We start from the raw sequence: 8,525 nt of genomic DNA, 5'->3' as shown, positions 1-8,525 counted from the left end.
TTAGCCTGCGAGAAGTGAGACATGGAAAGTCATGGTGGTTAGTCCATACAAATGTAAGCATAACCCTAAGTCTGTGAGCATTGGTGCTTTGTGTGGATGTGAAAGAAAAAAAAGGTTTAGGGGTTGGAGAAGAAAGAGTTGACATGGGGGTAAAGAGTATCCTGTGAGATTGTACGTGCCTATGCGTGTTTACCAACATCTGTGCAAATATATAGCATACATACACACACATCAATTTACGTATAGACATTTTTTTTTCTTCACTTTTTATTTTATTTTAATTATTATTAATATTTTTTCTAATTATGTTATTTTATTTATATATATATATATGAATACATATACATACACACACATACATACACATATATTTATTTTACCTTTAAAATAGTGATACCTTAAGTTCACCATAAGTGGAGAATTATCCTTTCAATTTTGATTCACCTTTTCCATTTTTTTTTTTTTGATTGTGTGGTTTTTGTTTTTTTGTTTTTCTTAGTAGAGCCAGGGGGTGAGGTTCGAATCCCTAAATAGTTGACCATCTATGTAAAGCTTGTTTTTTACAACCAGTTTTGAATTTTTGCCTCTCTGTTGGTTTTCTTTGAAAATAGGATACAGGGTTTTTCGACGTTCATTTATTTCTCGAGGGAATTGATCATTCATGCCGCTTTCAGTTCTCGTCCTTTACTTTTAACCTGGATTTTCTGTTGAAAGTGTTCAAATTTCTTTAAGAAGCTTGTTTTCACTTTTCAGTTCTTTTACCTCCGAGGTCACCGCAGATGAAGCCAAATGGATATCTTGATTGACTTTTTGTAAGTCCTGAATTTGTTGGTATGCAAAATCCAGGCGGGTCTTCATTTCCTGAAAGTCCTGGTGCAGTAAATCAACTACACCCAGCCTCTTATTAATGGATTTTAGGACCTCTGTTTGAGATTCTGCCTCCAGATCTGATGTATTCGTAGATTAATTGTTCTTTCGACGTTTAGCAGACTTACCTGTCATGCTCGCGGCTTTAGGTCCGGATTCCATCACGTACTCGGCGTAATATCGGTCGCTGAACTCTTCGAGGTCCTCCACTCTGGCTGGTGAGAGGGCGCGTGGTCGGCTCTCGTTTGTTGCGTGGATTTAACGGTAAGAATCGTTAATATGAGCAAGGAAACAAAGTTGGTAAACTTAGTCAAGGCAGTGAGCCGCCATGTTGAATTTTCACAGACTGTCACGTAACTCTCAGAACATCTCGCGTGACTTACCTCCTCTCTGTGCAGCGCCCTACAAATAATTCTTGAATAACACATGATCATCCGGTCTTGGTCTTGATTCGGTCTCGGTGCATTCTGATCTCGGGCAAGTCTTGGTCTCGAATAGTGTGGTCTTGAACACAACACTAACAATTCATATAAGCAAATAGTATGGTATAGTGGCTTCTTTGATGGAAATATTTGTATTGATTGATAATTTAATTTTTCCTTCAAAAGTCAGTTTTAGTCAAGTTATTGACATTTTCTTAGAAGTCTTAATTTTAGATCAAAGCTCCACAAATGGCATTACACAGTGAAGGATCTGATAAAAGCACTTTGGTGTTTGGTTTGCTCACAGGTTCCAGTCAGTTTTGATTTCTGGGTTATTGTTCACTGGTATTAAATGTTGTAAGAATTGTGTTACAATAAATATAATTTTAGACAATGTTGATATTTTTGTTTTCTTTCCACATTAATGAACACATTTGGATAATGTTCTTAAACTGATTATTTTAATTTTTCCTTATTGTACATTATATTAACTGACATCAATGCCTTTAATTGTAAAACAATATATTTTCTATTTGGTCTGTATTTCCATCATAAGTTTGGTCTTAAATTTTCTTAAGGTGGTATTAAAAAGTCTTAAATATATATTATTATATTCTTCCTACCTGTAGTCACCCTGTATTTATCATCATTATGCTTGTAACCTATGTGAATAGATGCTTGTAAAATAAAAATGTACACATTGTAAACATTGTTTTTTACCATTTAAACTTTTATTAAACTCAATTTCAAACAAACATATTCAAATTAATAATTCATATTTTTTTAAGATTAATTATCCTTTGTTCTCCTACAAAATGAATCTTGTAACTGTAGAGGATGATGACATCATTCCAACATCAGTCCTCCAACATCTTCTCATCCATGGCCTGATGTTTGTGGGTGCTGGATGGGTTCTCCAACATCTTCTCATCCATGGCCTGCGTTTCTGCTTCATGCTCACGGTGCTTTTTCATCATCGTGGAGAGCTCCTCTAGGACCGTTTTGTTGCGTGGCTCCAGCTCCAGGGCCTTCCGTAGTGTTTGAATGGCCTCTGAGTATTTATCCTGCAAGGCCAGAACCTTGCCCATGTGAAAAAGTGCTTTCACATTTTTGGGCTGATACATCAGCACTGTGCTGCAGCACCTTAGCGCTGCATCATAGTCTTCTAGTTTCAGCATAGAAGCAGCCATGTTGTTCAAACATTTCACTTTCATTTCCATCAGCTTGTGCTCCTCTTCAGACCTAAGATCATCTTTAGAAATGGACTCTGTTATTTCCATGGCAGTGCTATATTTGAAGATGGCGTAGTTGTAGGCTCTGCACCGATAAAGGACATTGCCTTGCTCCCTCTTGCAGGTGGCCAGAGCAATCTTCTCAGTGGGGGACAGCAGCTTCAGGTCTGGAGCATCAGTAGCTTCTAGCAGCTTCACTTCAAGTGACAGATCAGCCTTTGAAGGAATCTCAGGGTAAAGATTTCCACGGAAACCATTTGCATATTTTCCATCTGTCATGATGACCGCCTTCTCTCCCATTCCCATGAGTCGCACCGCCGCATCCAGTGCCGGGATCACTTCTTTGTGTCCCAAAGTGAACCAGAACTCTGACAGCTCCTCAACCAGCGTCCCATCCAACAGACGTGTTTTTAGATTAATCTTCACAGTCTGTCCAAGCTCCGGCCAACTGTCTCTTCCTCCTCCAGGCTGCAGCACCTTTTTCATTAGCGAACCATTTCCCATAATATCTAACCACTCATTAGCAGGCGGTTGGGGGTCAGTTTCTCTCCTCATGGACTGATCCATGTTAATCTTATTCCCACTCTTCACGACTGGTGCACTGTCACTGCTTTGGTAGACAACCTGAAACACAAGGAAACGTATTATAAGTACTACTAAAACAAACTAGATTACCATTATTAGCTGGCAGCTTCTGAGCAGGGTTGGTGTCAGTTATAATTGTAATCATGTAATTGATAATTAATTACAAAGATGCTGTAGTTATAATTGTAATTTAATTTTTTTTTGCTCTCATAATCTCATTAAATTTTAGTTGAGGTTAGATCATTTTAAAAATGTATTTTACAACTGACTTAAGACTGTTATCATATGAGATGCTAACAGAAAGCTAACACAAGATGAAGGTTAACTTTTTTTTTTTTTGTTTCCCATGATAACGGGTCCTAAATTAGCTGTACAATACACTAAAAACAAATATATATCATCTAATTACTTTCCTATCTTTTGGTTATCTTAAGATTTCCTAATCAATGAAAATATAGTTTTTAATATTTTTGGTGTGGGTGTCTGTGCCATTTTTATTAAAATGTGGGAAAGCTTGATATGGAACATATTTTAATTGTTTACTACATACTGTATGTGTAGAACTGTAACATGGCTCCCCAGTTTTGTTTTTTGTTTTGTTTTTGAAACTTTTTACTGACAACTTATAATTGATAGTTTTTAGAGAATTTGCATGGTAATTACAATTGACAAAGTCAATTCTCTAAACTCAATCACATTTTAATTACAATTATGACAGTAACATATTTTTAAAATTACATTTATGATTATGCCATAGTTGTAATTAATTATCAATTGCATGATTACAATTAGAATTGACCCCAACCTTGCTTCTAAGTCTCTATTGAAGTGTCACACTAGTCCAGACATGGGACACTGGTGCCACAGGAGCCACAAGCAGCCTTTGGTCTAATTTTGTGCTTCCATTAGCATAAACATACAAAATGACATAAATACTCAAAACAATGCACAAAATTACTCTTAAAACACACAAAAAGACTATTAAAATACACACACAAAAATAACACAACAAACAAAATGATAACCAAAACACAGAAAAATATACAGGATTACATAAAACAAATACCAAAATAAACAAAAATATATAACGTACACAAAGACAACAATAACATAAACTGGGAGAAAAATTATACAATATTACTGAAAGAAACATACTAAATTACAGAATGATACACAAAATAATATAAAAACAACAGATTCATATATTAAAACGCAACAAAGACATATTAAAGGAGAGAAGAATCAGAATCATTAAGCACAACACTTGTTGTTAGATTGTCCTTTGTGCCAATAGATGGTTGTAACATGAGATTTACCGTTTAAGAGTAGCTTAGTATTAGTGTCCGTAAGAATCACTCCACGGAAACCGCCCTGCTTAAAGTGTCCAGTGATATTATGATGTCCGCGGACTCTGGAAAATGTGCTGTTCTTGTGTTGTTAGATCTCTCGTCAGCATTTGACACTGTGAATCATCAAACCATGTTGACAAAACTGCGTGACCTGGTTGGAATGTCTGGACCAGTCTTGGAGTGGTTCTCCTCGTATTTGTCGGGGAGGAGTTTTATTGTCTATGCAAATGAGTTCCTGTCTGACCCTGCTGATTTGCTGTGTGGGGTTCCCCAGGGCTCTGTTTTGGGCCCGATTTTGTTTTTACTCTATATCCTTCCATTAGGGAAAATGATCCAGACCTTTGATGATGTTTCCTACCATTTGTTTGCGGATGATATTCAGCTTTACTGCTCTTTTATGCCTTGCTCCCTCTTGCAGGTGGCCAGAGCAATCTTCTCAGTGGGGGACAGCAGCTTCAGGTCTGGAGCATCAGTAGCTTCTAGCAGCTTCACTTCAAGTGACAGATCAGCCTTTGAAGGAATCTCAGGGTAAAGATTTCCACGGAAACCATTTGCATATTTTCCATCTGTCATGATGACCGCCTTCTCTCCCATTCCCATGAGTCGCACCGCCGCATCCAGTGCCGGGATCACTTCTTTGTGTCCCAAAGTGAACCAGAACTCTGACAGCTCCTCAACCAGCGTCCCATCCAACAGACGTGTTTTTAGATTAATCTTCACAGTCTGTCCAAGCTCCGGCCAACTGTCTCTTCCTCCTCCAGGCTGCAGCACCTTTTTCATTAGCGAACCATTTCCCATAATATCTAACCACTCATTAGCAGGCGGTTGGGGGTCAGTTTCTTTCCTCATGGACTGATCCATGACAATCTTATTCCCACTCTTCACAACTGGTGCACTGTCACTGCTTTGGTAGACAACCTGAAACACAAGGAAACGTATTATAAGTACTACTTAAACAAACTAGATTACCATTATTAGCTGGCAGCTTCTGAGCAGGGTTGGTGTCAGTTATAATTGTAATCATGTAATTGATAATTAATTACAAAGATGGTGTAGTTATAATTGTTATTTAATTTTTTTTTGCTCTCATAATCTCATTAAATTTTAGTTGAGGTTAGATCATTTTAAAAATGTATTTTACAGCTGACTTAAGACCGTTATCATATGAGATGCTAACAGAAAGCTAACACAAGATGAAGGTTAACTTTTTTTTTTTTTGTTTCCCATGATAACGGGTCCTAAATTAGCTGTACAATACACTAAAAACAAATATATATCATCTAATTACTTTCCTATCTTTTGGTTATCTTAAGATTTCCTAATCAATGAAAATATAGTTTTTAATATTTTTGGTGTGGGTGTCTGTGCCATTTTTATTAAAATGTGGGAAAGCTTGATATGGAACATATTTTAATTGTTTACTACATACTGTATGTGTAGAACTGTAACATGGCTCCCCAGTTTTGTTTTTTGTTTTGTTTTTGAAACTTTTTACTGACAACTTATAATTGATAGTTTTTAGAGAATTTGCATGGTAATTACAATTGACAAAGTCAATTCTCTAAACTCAATCACATTTTAATTACAATTATGACAGTAACATATTTTTAAAATTACATTTATGATTATGCCATAGTTGTAATTAATTATCAATTGCATGATTACAATTAGAATTGACCCCAACCTTGCTTCTAAGTCTCTATTGAAGTGTCACACTAGTCCAGACATGGGACACTGGTGCCACAGGAGCCACAAGCAGCCTTTGGTCTAATTTTGTGCTTCCATTAGCATAAACATACAAAATGACATAAATACTCAAAACAATGCACAAAATTACTCTTAAAACACACAAAAAGACTATTAAAATACACACACAAAAATAACACAACAAACAAAATGATAACCAAAACACAGAAAAATATACAGGATTACATAAAACAAATACCAAAATAAACAAAAATATATAACGTACACAAAGACAACAATAACATAAACTGGGAGAAAAATTATACAATATTACTGAAAGAAACATACTAAATTACAGAATGATACACAAAATAATATAAAAACAACAGATTCATATATTAAAACGCAACAAAGACATATTAAAGGAGAGAAGAATCAGAATCATTAAGCACAACACTTGTTGTTAGATTGTCCTTTGTGCCAATAGATGGTTGTAACATGAGATTTACCGTTTAAGAGTAGCTTAGTATTAGTGTCCGTAAGAATCACTCCACGGAAACCGCCCTGCTTAAAGTGTCCAGTGATATTATGATGTCCGCGGACTCTGGAAAATGTGCTGTTCTTGTGTTGTTAGATCTCTCGTCAGCATTTGACACTGTGAATCATCAAACCATGTTGACAAAACTGCGTGACCTGGTTGGAATGTCTGGACCAGTCTTGGAGTGGTTCTCCTCGTATTTGTCGGGGAGGAGTTTTATTGTCTATGCAAATGAGTTCCTGTCTGACCCTGCTGATTTGCTGTGTGGGGTTCCCCAGGGCTCTGTTTTGGGCCCGATTTTGTTTTTACTCTATATCCTTCCATTAGGGAAAATGATCCAGACCTTTGATGATGTTTCCTACCATTTGTTTGCGGATGATATTCAGCTTTACTGCTCTTTTAAGCCCTCTGAGATCCAGAAATTAAGCTCTCTGCTGAAATGTCTTGCGCAAGTTAAACAATGGCTCGGTGCAAATTCCCTACAACTAAACCCAGACAAAACGGAGGTGCTGGTGTTTGCCCCTGATGACGCTATGCCAGGGATTCACCAGAGTTTGTCTGCTAAAACAAGCCTTAGATATCTTGGCATTATCTTTGACAAAGCAATGTCATTAGAGCACCACTCTAAACTGTTAACAAGGAACTGTTTTTACCAACTGAGGAAAATCTCTAAACTACGTTCACTTGTGTCCAGAGATGATCTTGAGATGATTATCCACGCCTTTGTGTCTTCCCGTTTAGACTATTGTAACAGCTTATTTTCCTGTCTAAACAAAAAGGCGCTGTCTCGTCTTCAGCAGGTACAAAACTCTGCGGCGAGGTTACTGACTCGCACAAACAAAAGGGCCCATATTACTCCCATTCTAAAAGCCCTTCATTGGCTCCCAGTCACTTTTCGTTTCAATTTTAAAATTCTGGTGCTGACCTTCAGAGCCTTGCATGGTCAGGCTCCCTCCTACATTAGAGACTTGTTGTGTCCTTATACCCCCTCCCGGAGGCTGAGGTCCCAGGATCAGAACCTGCTCATGGTTCCCCGTACCCGTTACAAGACCAGAGGAGATCGCTCCTTCCAGGCGGTCGCGCCAACGCTCTGGAACGATCTTCCGTTTTCCTTGCGTTTGCTTGATTCCGTTGATGCTTTTAAGAGCCAACTGAAAACCTATTTGTTTCAGAAAGCATTTTAAAATTCCAGTGATGAAGGGTTGTTTTATGACCATAATATTTTTGTGACTGTAACTGTAATTTGTATTGTATTGTATGCACTGTATGTATTGTGAAGCACTTTGTGACTCCTGTCTGTAAAAGGTGCTATATAAATAAATATTACTTACTTACTTACTTACTTATCTGTGGGAAGGATGTTAATTCCAGGATGTTTTAGTCTTTCTTTGAATCAGGGGCTGTTCCAGCTGTTTCCTATTCTCTCCTATCTGCAGCTTTGGGCTTTTACACTCGGTCTGTTTATTCTCTCCTGAGGAAGTATCTGCTCTATGAGCTCTGGGTTTTTAGTTCTGCCTTTTATTCTCTTTTTTAGAGTTCTACTTTTTGCTGTTCCTTTGATGTTCTCTGATGTGGAGTTCTTCCCCGGCATATCAACGGTTGTTCTAAACTCCTCAGTAACCACGGTTACATGATGTTTTTTTTTTAATGCGGAATTAGTTTTTCTGCATTAAGTCATTTGGAATTAAAGTCTTGTGCTTCATGTTTACATGGTAATAGTAATTCCTGAACTGACGTTTACATGGAAAACCTGTTTATTTGGCTTTAGTTAATTCCACTTAAACCTGGGGGTTGGGAAGGCTCTGATTGGACAGGGGGCAAACATGACGTATCACGTTGATAACGT

At 37.3% G+C, this 8,525-nt stretch overlaps 1 pseudogene; it reads right to left on the bottom strand.

Annotated features, from left to right (window-relative positions):
• Positions 1-8,175, bottom strand: LOC114459019 (peptidyl-prolyl cis-trans isomerase FKBP8 pseudogene; annotated as a pseudogene).
• Between the last annotated feature and the right edge of the window lie 350 nt (positions 8,176-8,525).

This window comes from Gouania willdenowi, unplaced genomic scaffold (assembly GCF_900634775.1).
Source record: "Gouania willdenowi unplaced genomic scaffold, fGouWil2.1 scaffold_233_arrow_ctg1, whole genome shotgun sequence".
Lineage (NCBI taxonomy): Eukaryota > Metazoa > Chordata > Actinopteri > Blenniiformes > Gobiesocidae > Gouania > Gouania willdenowi.
The sequence above is the reverse complement of the archived record's forward strand: the minus strand, read 5'-3'. Positions and strand labels throughout refer to the sequence as shown.